Source organism: Pteronotus mesoamericanus, unplaced genomic scaffold, assembly GCF_021234165.1.
Source record: "Pteronotus mesoamericanus isolate MK-2021 breed Mesoamerican mustached bat unplaced genomic scaffold, CSHL_Meso_final contig_90, whole genome shotgun sequence".
Lineage (NCBI taxonomy): Eukaryota > Metazoa > Chordata > Mammalia > Chiroptera > Mormoopidae > Pteronotus > Pteronotus mesoamericanus.
The window spans coordinates 37,016,345-37,031,113 of NW_026555277.1; the positions used below are offsets into that span (position 1 = coordinate 37,016,345).

Sequence of the window (14,769 nt, forward strand, 5' to 3'; positions counted from 1 at the left end):
CCTCAGAAACTTTCCTCTAGCTTTATATCTCTTATTAGAAAATAGAGAATGCCCACAGACATCTCTAGACTAATAGGAATTTTCCTTGAAGTTTAGCATTTTATTATAAAAATTAATATAAATATTATTTTAGAAAAGTTAATTATTTATTTTAATTTCTTGATAAATTGTCCTTTAATTAAAAATTAAAAACTATGGTACATTTACCCAATGGAATACTATGCAGCAGAAAGAAAGAAAGCAAGAGCTACTACCCTTCCTGACAGCATAGATGGAACTAGAGAGCATTATGCTGAGTGAAATAAGCCAGGGGTGAAAGACAAATACCATATGATCTCATCTATAAGTGGAACCTAACCAACAAAACAAACAAGGCAGGAAAATATAACCAGTAACATTGAAAGAAAAAAGAAACCAACAGAATCAGCAGGGAAGAAAAGAGGAGGAGCAGGGGGAGGGGAAGGGTCAAGTCAAGGAACATGTGTGGAGGACCCATGGACAAAGCCAAAGTGGGAAAGAATTGAATGAGGGAGGTGGGGGAGGGGGGCAGAGGAAAGTGGTGGTGGGAAGGTGGATACAAATGTATTTGACCAATAAAAAATAAAATTTTATAAAATTAGTAAGATTATTTATCAAGTAAAATAAATTCTCCTGAACTTGGTGATGTTTATTCTCTGCACAATCATGTATTCCTGTGCACAAATGTACCTGAATTTGAGAAGTTCAGTTTGGACTACACAGATTCTGAAATTTGGGCTAATTCAGATAAATCATTTGGATTAATCCTTAAAACATGGTAGTCATCACATTCTGGAGCACTACCATAGTATATAGTCTACCCTATATAATGTATTTGAGATAACAACATTTCCTAGATACTCATTAGTTATAGACATGGTGCTGATGTTTTTGAGGGTATTATTTCACTTAATATTCTTTTAATTTTTTAATGTATTGATACTAGAGAGGGAGACAAACATTGATTTGTTGCTCCACTTATGTATGCATTCATTGGTTGATTCTTGTATATGCTCTGACCGGGGGTTGAACCCTCTCAGTCGTGGTGTATTGATACTCCAAACAACTGAGCTACCTGTCCAGGGCTCATTTATTATTCTTAACTATCATGAGGTAGAAATTTTATACACATATAACAAAATAGAAAAACATAGAGGTTCACTTAATTTTCCAAAGCTACAAACTAGAAAGTATAAGAGCAACCTCTGAACTCTAGTTTGATTCTAGGGTCTAAGCAACTACTTCCCTTACTGTCTACACAGAATAACAAGTCTTACTGAGATGGAGATACTGGATTATTTGAGAGTCTCCATGCCTAGGTAGACAATTTCCACTTCTATATCAACCAATAAATGTTCAGTTAAAATGTATAACTCAGAAAAATAAAAAAAATAGTAATTGGTACAGAATTTTTGAATTTTGAACAGTAGAAAATAAGAGTATTAAATCTTAGATTATTATTGTAGTTTGTATTTTCTACTCAAAAACTGGAATGAGAATCTTCTGTATAGAATTTTCAGAGACCATAAACATGTTTATTTAGCTTTTGTGAACTCAAATTGTAAATCTGATAAAGCAAAGGACAAGCAAAATGAAAGGTAACACATGAGGATATCAAAGTAAAATACAAACATGGGACATGTAAGTAGCACATTTGTCATCTAAAATTAGGCAAAATTCTACTATCAGTAAAGGAATCCACCTTGGCCAACTCAAGGGATAAGCAATGGTCTCTCCAGGGTTCTTGAGAAGATTAAAAATATCCCCATATCTCACAGCACAATGACCTTTGAAAAGGCTGAATAGTGATGGGTGAGACCATAGCCATAGGAAGTTTGGTGGCCAGAAGTGAATAATAAGTTTCTCCAGTGTGCAAATTTATAGTAAACAAAAGCATTTAGAATTTATGGTGACTTGCAAGACTTCCTAAACCCTCCCAATATAGAGACTTCATATTTTATAATCAAATGCCTATGAAAAATTAAATCAGAGATTATTTGAAAGAGGTTCAGGGAATATACTGTCCAAGTCCCTTGTTTTTCAAAAGAAAAAGAAGATCCAGAGTGACTTTCTTTTGACAGATTCACCCATTGCCTATTCTCAGTCAATGCATCTTGTGTTGATTTCATCTAACACCAGAGCTAGGAGTTCAGCCATGACTGAAGCAGAAACCAGTCATGACATAGGGTTGGGCTGGACAGGTACCATTATGTCATTTTCCTGTTTACTCACTGATTTTCAGTGTAGTTCTGATCTCAGAACAGAGGTGCAAGCTTTGTAATCTCAGCAATGGCAGCAGCTGGAGCTAGCTCCCTTTTCATTCCTCATCATCAGCATGTATAGATTTTTTTTCCTGAAAACTTAGCCGATGGTTTAAATATCAAGCTGATGCAATGATTATGTGAATTATAAAATATCTTCCTAACAGTTCTCTTTATGTTTAAATACATGAGCCTTGATTCATTAAAATTATTTCTCCTTTATAATATCATTGTCTTCTTATTTTCTGTGGTTTTATTGTTATAGTCTTTATGGGTATACTTTTATTTTCTCTCCTATAGTTGCTTTTTTGATGCCCATAGACTTTCTGATGCCTAAAGCTATCATTATTTTTCATCTCTTTTTTCCTAGCTCCAGCTTTTAAAAAGTGAACAGAGCACCTCAGTGTCAGTCTTCCCTGAATTATTTGCCTTCTTAGATGGAATAAAATGATTTTTTTTCCTGAGAAATTAAAATAATCAAGCTCATAAAGTGATAGCTATAATTTTAAATAGATGCAGTAAATGACCATTTATGTGTGTGTACAAACTATTTCTGTATGCAGAACAATTTTGTCGGCAATAGGGTTAGGAGTTTGTAGGGGTAGGGAGAACAATGGCTGCAAAAATGGTGCTATAGATTAATATTCTCAACATCCATGAACAATTGTTTCCTGTCTAACACTTTCTTGTGGGCCCCTATGCTATGGTCTCAGCATAAAGATGAGACTGGAATAAAGAGGGTCAAAGGAATGCTGTGAAAGACATGTGGGGACCTAAAAATCTCAGATGCCAAGAAAATTATGTTTAGTCAAGTACTCAGGACCAATTTACCTCCTTCTATGTCTATACTCAGGTAAGTTGTTTCTTGTTTTTCTTAAGTATATAAAAGGTAAAATTCTTTTAATATAATTTATTGTTCTCATTGCATAAGTAAGACATGGTCAACCAAGAAAATTTGGAAAATAGCAAAAAACAAAAGGTAAGTTTTATTGTAAACCTATCACTTGGACTAACATATTTCAGTGTTTTGGTATAAGTTTTTCTGGTATTTTTTTTCTCGCAAAGATCTAACTCAATTACAAATACCTACACAAAAATTGTATGTTTGCAATTATTTTTTCTGCTTCTCTTAATGTCATTCTCTAAATATTTTCCAATACTAATTAAATGTTCTATAATATCAGTCTTTAAAACATGATTTTTGGAAGGTATGATATAGTTTAATTATTTACTAAATAAAATGTTGTTGTACTATTAAATTGTTTTTTATTTTCATTATTTTTTGTTAAATAATTTTTATTTTATTTTATTTTATTTTTTTTATTGTTCAAATACAATTGTCTCCACCTTCCTGCCACCACTTTCCCTTGCCTCCCTCCCCCACCTCTCTTACTCAATTCTTTCCCACTTTGGCTTTGTCCATGGGTCCTTTATACATGTTCCTTGACCTGACCCTTGCCTTTCCTTTCCCCGCCTTCCCCTTCCCTGTTGATTCTGTTGGCTTCTTTTTTCTTTCAGTGTTGCTGGTTATATTTTCCTGGCTTGTTCATTTTGTTGGTTAGGTTCCATTTATAGGTGAGATCATATAGTATTTGTCAAAAAGCAACACTGCAATGAACATTTTGCTCCATTATTCCTGTGTACTTACCTGATTTTATTTGAAACAAATTCTTAAAAACAAAATTTCTGAATCCAAGGCTATGTATGATTTGAAATCCATTTAAAACAAAATGTAATTTTTTTTGCCAGAATACTTTGTTCATTAGCCTCTATCTTCTTGCTTTTATAACTAAAATAATGTGTTTCAATTTTGTTTCCACCTGCACACATGGACATATTTTATATATGCAGATTTGACTAATTTCAGTGTGTACCTATAATTCACTATTTTGTCTTCTGCTTAAAAAAAAGCATTGGATTTAAAGTGAGGTTGATTAATTACAAGAGAATCTTGAATCTATTGTATTTTAAAAGAGAATAATACTTATAAGCTACAGTAAAGTACATGTTCTATAGTTGGCTAAAAACTATTGGTGACATGCCTGATTTCATACTTTAGACAAAAACCCTCTCGTTACTTACAAGAGAGCTGTCAATTGTTTCCCAAAAGGAGCTTTATGAATAAAGACTGTGACTGTATTTCATCATGCCAACCTGAGAATGTCATCAACGCTTCACCACAATTCTTGCTTTTTTTAATAAAGTATTGGATATGCCAAGGTACCAAGCACTATTCCAAAGAACAGATCAGTTATTTTTCATCTGGTATCAGAAAGACATGATACCTGAGAACCTATAAGAAGAGATCTCTATACTTCTGTCTTCATCTCTATCTCATCTCTCTCTCTATCCAGTTTATCAGACTTCATCAGGTACTATGTGGTAATGCGATGTCCACTTATCAGTACTCCCATTAGCACTCCCTTGTATGTATGTTATCAGAAAGGCCACTTTCAGATTCATGATTCTGATTATATACTCAACATCTAGTAGAAATATTTTCAGCAGGCATTGAAAGAAATGATAGCTGTTGAGGGTATTTCGTTTTTCAATTTCACATTAGCATTAACTTTTCATGTTGCCAAGGCAGCCAATGTATGCATATTATATAAACCTAGATTGCCCTTCTTGAGACACAACGAGGTGAAGGCTCTTAGGCAGCCATTAAGAGATCAAAGTTAAATTTAAAAATTCCACGAAGGAAATGAAGGTTTCTATCAACTGGTCCATCTTTGTTAAGTCATTTTAGGAACAAGTAGTTCAGCTCCTCTTTATAAAGCTTTTGACTGGTCCTGCTCTGGGAAATAGAAGAGAAGTACAATGTATCTCTTATCCTGTGGGAGTATATTTTTTATTTAATAAAATTACAATGAATTCTACATCCAACATCTAAAACACTTAAATATAAAATTAAGTGTTGAAAATAAACATTTTATATTGATATCAATGACAGAAATGGGTATTCTTGACATCCAAACAGAGAAAATTAAAAGTTTTATATTAAAGATAAGGAAGATTTTTAGAAGGGTTTGACTGAAACCTATATAATTTTATTAACCAATGCCACCCCAATGCATTCAACAAATATAAAAAATATTAAAAAAGAGTTTGAATCTGAATTTATCTGAAGATAATATGTTGGTATAAGAAAAATAGGAAAACACTTTGTTAAGTACATAAGTGGATCAATAACCACTATACAAAAGCCTACTGACATAGAGCTCTAGTTGGTTATAGATTACTGTCACCAAAATTATCTGGCAAAAATGTCATAATGGGAAGATCATTGTAGGGAGCCCTTTCCAATAAACTTATCATGACCGTTGACAAAATCATCGGTTCTCAAACTTTAATGTGTATGTATATAACATGGGGAACTTCTAGCCAGAATGGCTTTCATCAACAAATCAACAAACAAGTGCTGGCGAGCATGTGGAGAAAGGAGAAGTCTTCTGCATTGTTGGTGGGAATGCAGATTGATGCAGCCACTGAGGAAAAGAGTATGGAGTTATCTCAAAAAAAAAAAATAAGCAAACCTTAAAAGTGGAACTGCCTTATGAACCAGTGATTCCATGCTTGTGAATTTATCCAAAGAAAACCAAAACACTAATTTGAAAGAATATATACACCTTTATGTTCATTGCAGCATTATTTACAATAGCCCAGATTTGGAATCAGCCAAAGTATCCATCAGTAGATGAGTGGATAAAACAACTATGGTACATTTACACAGTGGAATATTATCCAGCCATGAAAAAGAAGAACATTTTACCCTTTGTGAAGGTATTGATGGACCTGGAAAACATTATGCTATGTGAAATAAGCCAGTAAGAGAAAGACAAATACCATATGATTTCATTCATCTGTGGAATCTAATGAACAAACTGATCTAACAGGGAAAATAGAGACAGACTCAGAGAGAGAAGGCTTACAGCTTTGAGCGGTTTAGAATATGGAAGGATCAAGCAAAAGAGAGAAAGAACTCATGGACATGGTCAATCATGTGGTGACTGCGGGGGTGAGGGGAGTGAGTGGAGGTGGAAGAGGGTATAAGGGGGTTAAATGCTAGTGGAAAAAATACAATAAAATAAACCATTAAAATTATCTGGAAGAAAATTGTCATAAGAAGACCATTATAGGGAGCTTTTGCCAATGAATTGATCATGATCATTAACGAAAACATTGGTTCTCGAACTTAGTGCATACGTTCATAACACGAGTAACTTCCAAACTCTAAATTTCTTGATTATATCCACAGAGCTTACATATAAAAGGGTTTGGATGGGAACCTGGAATCTCATGTATTGCATTTATCCTAATGATTCAAATGCAAGTGCTTCGTGTGCTACAGTTTGGCTTTGGAAACTACCTTGCTAAAGCACTATTCTCCCAGCTGATTATGTTCCTACCCTGAATAAGACTGGCAAGAGGAGCTATTTCAATCACATATATGGATTTCTTTCATAAGTAGATTTAGAGAGCACATTTAGAGCAGACATTGAACCTTCCAAATACTTTACATTTCTCACAGAGACTGGCAGAAAGCTGGACAGAGTACACACCTAATAAATACAAATAGTTGATAATGCTAGCATCGTAACTATTATTAGTCACATTACAACTGTTTAGAGTTCTCAGCACCTCAAGAAACGAGAACCTCACATTTTTTTCTAACTGAACAAACATTTTACACAGTGGCCTGTCTTTTACTTTTTGATGGTCTTCTGGGCTGCAATTAGCTAGATGCTCTTCCTCTAACTGAAGGTTAAAAACACAGAGCATATTCTTTGGGATTCCTTGCATATCCTTAGAAGTCACAGCCTTCATTTTCCTGAGACAAAGGAATAACCACTCTAAAGCCCATCTCATACAGCCTTAAGCCACTCCTGATGGAAAAAAGATTGTTTAGTTAGGCTGATGTTAACACAACTAGAATTTTATCAGAGTGGTCAGCCACTTCTGGGTTCTAGGACATATCCAAAAGGATAAATATCGTCATATTTTCTTAAAAGTGCAATGACTGCATGTATGTGTATATGTGTGTGTGATTTAAGGGGCTATTGCATAATTTCAATAAAGAGTTTATGTTTACTCTTCTGGCTACTCTTGGATAGTGTAATACATTTTTGAAAATGTGGTATTTGTTTGGGGTTGTATGAGACTTTAAAATCTGTTAATCTTAGAAAATCACATTTAACTATCCTATGGCTCAGTTATACTTCAGCAGAGCGGATTTATTGTCATCTAGTGTCAGAAGACATGATACCAAGAAGTCTTTGAGGGAAGATACTTATTTCAAAGTGAAATGCTATTAACAAACAATCATGAGATCCAGCTTGTTATCTTCATTTCTTGTAACTGAAAGTTGTATAACTACCAGGGGGACATACCCATTTTAAAAGGAAAGCATATGAAAAACCAAATGATTTAAATTCTTTAGAATTAGCATTTTATCTTTACCACCTCTGTAAAGTAATTATATCAGCATTCATGTGAATTATATCTATGTCATTTAAATATGTACTCCACTGGTCCAATTTAATGTTTGTTGGCACTGGCTGATTTTTATATAATTGGAATAAACTTATACAACAATTTTTTTAAAAATAAGATAATATTTTATTAAGAGGTGATTATCTAATTGTATGGAGGTACTTAAATTCTGAAAGAATGTCATGCTTCATCATGTAACAACACTTTAATTTAGGACTAGAATAACAATAATTCGTGAAAGATAAAAATGAAAAGTAGAGTCTCTAAGGGGCTGGAAAGAGCTGCAGAAGCATTCAGAAGCACCAAGTATACAGAAAATACTTGTAAAGGCACAGTAGTCTTTCAACCTAAGAATTAAACATCCATAGAGGTAGACACTGCAGACAAAAGGAGAGCGCAACTTTTAAAATTGCCCCCAAGACAAATTCAGACAGAACAATCACCTCTTGATCTTGCTATATTATACTAACCATAGCTTCTTTATGTGGGGGCCTCTAAACTTCAGGTAGAGCCAACCACCAAAAACTCATGGAAACAAAAGACATAGTTAGGTCCAAAGAAGTTTTGATAAATGATAGATGATAATAGATCATTACAGGAAATTAAAGATGTGTAGAGTTTATAAATATATATGTTTGAGTCAGTGGTCAAAGCAGTTTGTACTTACGTACAAATATTTTTATTCTTATTGTTCATGTTGGTCATAAGATACAGTGTCGCACAGGTGTCAAACATGTGTACTACTGATGTTGTAATGGGGAGTGATCCTCTGCCCACTTCAAATTTCTTAAGGACTAGGAAATATTAGTTGATCGGTTTATATTTGTTATGGAAATAATAATGTTATTTAATTCTCTATCGGTCTGAATGTGGGTGATTAAAAAGTATATAAATGTAAATACAATTACAAATATATCCATTGCTATGTTATCTAGAAACATATGTTTACATATGAAATTATATGTCTGTACATACCTCATCTATATAAAACACTATATGCTTATATATATATATAAAATATTTGAACAGTGCATGATACACAGGAAATGATATACATGTGTTTATCATTAATACCACAGTGATGATGATAATAACCATGATGATCATGATGATGAAATATTCATGGCTTTAAAAGTCATTTAAAACACATTCCAGAATCTAGACAGGATATCAATATTCTTGTAACTGATTACTGATAAAAATCCATTTCTGAAAGGCAAAGAAACATTTTTCCCCCATATGACTGTTTTAAAACTTAATTTCCAAGTGGTATTGAGGAGAAAAAAGAATACTAAATTTAAAGACAGAAAACAGATTAAGGGATCCTCAACTTCCCCTTGTCCCTGCCATCACTTACACGCGCACACATACACACACACACACACACACTCTCTTACTATATGTATGTGACTTTGGTCCAACTACATTACTTTCCTGGTCTTTAGATTCTCCTTCTATTGAAAAAAAGATAAATGAACTCTACCTCATTGACAGCTTGTGAGAACTACTGAGATTCTGTAAGCATGAGTTATCTTCAAGGTATTATATAACTGAAAGTTATAAATACTGTTTTGCTGACAATGAAATATATTTCTTCTTAGACAGACCTATTGCATTTTCTATGGACTAACATTCATCTGTTCTATTTTATTTTTCCATGCCAGGAATACATGCAGATGCATATTAAATACATACTGCCACACCAGAGACTGAAAGAACAGAGCTCAATCACATTATTTTTATTTTCACATAGACCCCAGCCCCTAGCCCTCAATCACAAATATTCAATCAATGTATTTTGTATGTATTCATACAATCTTAACTCTATTGGAAATAAGACACAAAGACCTATCATGCAAAAATAAACTCTAGAATGCTCATTTCTAAATAATAGTTTTAAATTAAGGGCAAATTCCACAATGGCATTAACCTGTACAATGATACTGTGAGGTAACGAATTGTGTGATCATTTCAACATAACATTTTGGCAGGTAAAATATATGTATAATGTGATTTAAACAAATGCTTCCTATACAGATAATTCATTAAGAGATAAACTACATTTGATCATTTAGTTCATCACACTTATTACACATGTGTTATGCACAAGTACAAACAGTTATGAAGGGACAATTATCCTCAAGAAACATAATCTAATAGCAAAGGAACCATGAGCCTATGTAATTACAACAAAAATTAGAATGTGAGGCTTTGAATATATAGGACAAACATTTTGTAGAAGTTTGAGAGTTAACCATAGGCATTTGGGAATAAGAAAGTATTTTATCTCAGTGAGATCTTAATAAATAGAGACAAGGGAAAATATTGGAAATTACTTTGAAGTAACCTGAATGATGATTGAGAATTTAAATCATTCTTGCAGGATACACATAGGTCACATGAGGATTAAAAAAAGTTTTGGAAAAAAATAAAAACAGATGTAGATCATAGATCATCAGGTTTATAGCCCAGGTGGCACAGAGTTACAGAAATTGCAAACCAAAAGCAGGAATGGGTTAGCCTTGTGCTTATGGAGGACTATGTGCTTATGGAGGACTATGTGGCCATCAATAACTCTGTGGCCAGAGCAAGAAGTGCTATGGAAAATTTGGAGGTAAGATCAGTTTGAAACCCATATAGGTGCATTTACTCTGGGATTTGAAGGGGGCTAATCTTTCATTCTCTTAGCCAAGATCATGAATCAAAGCATAAATTATCTTTATTTCTAGGCACCGTATTGACTGCTGGGACTACAGTGGTGGACAAAGAGGTAGAGAAAACAAGTATTAAAATAATGTGTATACACATAAACATGAAATTTATATTGCAATAAATGCTAAGGGATGTTAGAGGTGAGGTAGAGGTTATTGACAAAATAAGAATGTAAGAAGAAAGGAGCATTTTTAGGGAGTTTAGTTTATTTGTATTGAATCTGAGGCAGTGCCAGGATATTGAGGTTCTAGGGAAAAGTTTATATCTAAGCTATAGATGTGCAGGTGAATTGCATAAAGACAACTGTTGAATCTACTGAAATAGATGTGCAGACACAGACATACACTGAAGACAAAACATGGTTAAATAACATAGCTATTTAAATCACGATGGCATTGGCAAATACTTTGTTTATAAACCTCCTTTCCCTGTCCAAATCTACTGTAATAAGCTATGTTCATTTATAAAGAACTATTTGTCCACTTTATTAAGTTGTAGGTTCAAAATATAGTAATAATAATATTGAGATCTTTCTCCTTACAGTTGAAATAAAATATACAAAAAGATGTGTTATCTCCTGTTTATATAACTGCTTATATTGTAAAATTAGTCATATAACATAAAAGAATCTACCAACAACAAACCAGCTATTGGTTGGGAATCACATAAAACTTCATTTCGAATATTTAAATGTAAATAAGTGTACCAAATTCTGTTAGAAGAATTCTCAGGTTGCAAATGCAATTCATTATTTCTACAGTTACTTTTCACTGGACACAATTTAATGTCTAGTAACATCCTGAGCTATAAAGTCTTTGTTTAACTTTCACATTCACATCACACTGCCTTTTTAATGAGGAAAGATAAACAATGAAATCATAATGAAGTGTTTGTTCTTGAATAACATTTAACATATTAATTATTGATTATACAAAATTGTCCTACAAAGTATAATTAATTCATTGTTGACATGTCATAGTTGTTCATTATCAACAAAACTCTCAGAACTTTTTGATAACTACAAACTACTAGTGTATATCATTATTTACTCGACATTGCTGAGCAAGAATGAAAACTGCAATTCTGGATAAGTAACACTATAGGTATCAAGATCGAAACTCTTCACATTGAAATCTATCAATACTGCCATCTGATATGGAATCTAAGTCAGGTATAAAATAACATACCAAAAGCAATATACTCTTGTTCTTAATACTCTTGTTCTTTAATAAGCATTTAAAGAACATATTATATTTCATATAACTACAAAGAATGAAACATAATTAAAAGAGATAAATGGAAGATAGCAGATTTTTTTCTGCAGTTTATAAATAAAATCCCTAATTTTATCAGTCATCTCAAACAAAACAAAGCCTTGAAAGCCTTGAGCATTCAAATAAACAAAATCTACTTCACCATTAACAGTTTTCTGAGTTCATTGTTTTCTGACATTTCAGTCTATTGGCAAAACACTCTGTACTTTTTGTAATAATCTATTTATATATTTTTGAGGAAAAATAACTCAAAAGATTAAAATTGGCATCAGCTATGCCCCACAAAGTGACATCATGATTTAATTTTTTATATATCTGACATTAAAGAAGTACAAATTTTGAATAAGTTAGTATACTCAAAAATATCAATCTAAAGTTTAGCTTACCAGTGGGGACATGATTGGAGTGCTGAAGTTCCAGTTGACTAGAATCAGCAGAGAGTTCAGTCAAAGAGGTTAAAGTAAAATCTGAGTTGGAAGTATGCTCATGTCGTAAGCCTTCAGAAGAAAGATAATCCAGTTCAAACTTCACTGTTGACATTGCAAAATTCATTGAGAGCTTTGGAAATCAAAGTTTACACTACCAAAGTTTTAAAAATCATGAGAAGGAGAAAAATCACTGTATTGGAATCAGTAATAACTCCAGGTTCTCCAATAATTATTTTCACTTGGAAATCCAAAAGGCATAAAGGATCCAGAGCTGAGTCTTTTAAGTTTTCCGTATTCACGCTTTTCCTAAGCAGTTGACTTCAATAGGATGGATGAACTTTAGAGTTGTTTTTCTTGAAGAAACACAAGAAAACATGAAGAAATCTTGCTGCCTTTAAGTGATAGCAGCACTATCCCCATCTCTGAGAGGCTACAGTGAAAAGTAACATGGGCTAAGTGAAGACATAGAGAAGGCTGCAGAGAGATGCTTTTAGTAACTTGGTATTAGAAGTTCACATTCACATTCCTGTACACAAAAGAGCTGGGAGGGGCTAAAGACTGTCAGAGAATGCAACTTTATTCCACTGGGCAGTTTATCAGAGGAATGTTTTAATTTGAAAGAAAATTAATCCTAAATTATATTTCCTGGATCAGGATTGTGAGACTGTATCCCTGCTATTTATTAAAAGATGATTATGATTGCGGAGACGAAAAGACTTTCTCACAACAAATGCAATGCTTGTAAAATACTAAAAAATAAAAGTGAATTAAACTAAAATCTCCTGTACAGCAAAAGAAACAAACAACAAAATGCAAAAGTAAACTATGGGATAGTAAAATGTTTGCAAGTCATATATCCGATAAAGAGTTAATATGCAAAATATACGAGACACATAATAACTCCATAGCAAATAAATAATCTGTTTTTTTAAAAAATTGGACAAGAAACATGTATGTCTCTAAATAAGACATACTAATGGTAAACAGGTACAAGAATCTCAATATCACTAATCAGCAGGGAAATGCAAATTAAAACCATAATGAGATATCACCTCACACCAGTCAGAATGACAATCATCAAAAAATTAGCAAATAACAAATGCTGGTAAGGATGTGGAGAAAAGAGAACACTTGTGCACTCTTAATGGGAGTGTAAACTGGTGCAGCCACTGTGAAAAGCTATATGAAAATGCCTCAAAGAATTAAAATAAAGCTACCATGCAACCCAGCAATTCCACTTCTGGGTGTTTATGTGAAGAAAACAAAACACTAATTTGAAAAAGCATACACACTTTTATGTTTGCTGTACCATTACTTATAATAACCAAGATGTAGAAGCAATGTGGATGTCTATAAATAGATGAACAGGTAAAGAAGACAAAAAGGATACAATAGAACATTACTCAGCAATAAAAAAATGAAATCTAGCCATTTGTGATATTATGCTAAGTGAAATAAACAAAGACAAATACCATAACATTTCATTTATATGTGGAATCTTAAAAAAATACACAAAAGAATAAATAGAACAAAACAGAAACAGACCCATAGATATAGAGAACAAGTTGATGTTTGCCAAAGGGAGGGTTACGGTAGGGGATTGGATAAAAAAAAATAAAAAGAAAAGAAATAACAAGTGTTGGCAAGGATGCAGAGAAATATGGGACACTGTTGCACTGCTGATGGAAATGTAAAGTAATACAGCCACTATAGAAAACAGTGTGGAAGTTCCTGACAGAATTAAAAACAGAACTACCATACGACCTACCAATCCCACTTTTGGGTATACATCCAAATAAAATGAAATCCTTATCTGGAAGAGAAAATTTCACCCCCATGTTCACTGAAGCATTATACACAATAGCCAAGACACTGAAACTACCTTATGTCAGTCAATGGATGAATGATAAAATAAATGTGTACAGAATGGCATGTTATTCAGGAATAGAAAAGAAATCCTTACCATTTGAAACAACATGGGAGAAAACTGGGGGAATGTTGCTAAGTGAAATAAGTTGAACTGATTAAGACAGATACTTCATGATCTCTCTTATATGTGGAATCTAGAGGAGCCAAACTCATGGAAACAGAGAGTAGATTCGTGCAGCCAGGATCTGGGGGAGGTGGAAACGAAAGCTGTTGGTCAAAGGATACAAATTTTCAGGTATAAGAAAGATACATTTTGGGAATATAATATACCACAGGTTGACTATAGTTAATGATACTGTGTTGTATACTTGACCTTTGAAAGTTGAAAGCACATTATTCTTTCCACCCTATTGTGTTTATTGAGATATAATTGACACCTAACATTACATAAGATAGAGGTGTTGCCCAACCTTATTGCAGACTTCAAGCCTTTAGTGAAGTATTTTCCATGAAACCTCAGCTAATAATTATATTTAGAACAATTTTCTGTAAATGTTAGGTAGTAACAACACCAGATTTTTACTCATGTCATCTTCCTAATACCCAGAACATGTCTTCCAATTTTTTACTCTTAGAATGCAAACAGAAGATCACAGAAACACCACACAAAAATTTCCTTTCTTTTGGATGATCTAGCTGCAAATATTATTCTCT

The 14,769-nt window shown here is 33.1% G+C and overlaps 1 protein-coding gene across 1 annotated transcript in view; it reads right to left on the minus strand.

Moving 5' to 3' along the window:
• The window catches only part of ANO3 (anoctamin 3), a 286,782-nt gene extending 274,559 nt beyond the window's left edge, over positions 1-12,223 (minus strand). Inside the window, exon 1 of the mRNA XM_054585980.1 lies at positions 12,145-12,223. The gene's annotated coding sequence lies outside the window, so the exon portion shown is untranslated. The remainder of the gene's footprint in view (positions 1-12,144) is intronic.
• Between the last annotated feature and the right edge of the window lie 2,546 nt (positions 12,224-14,769).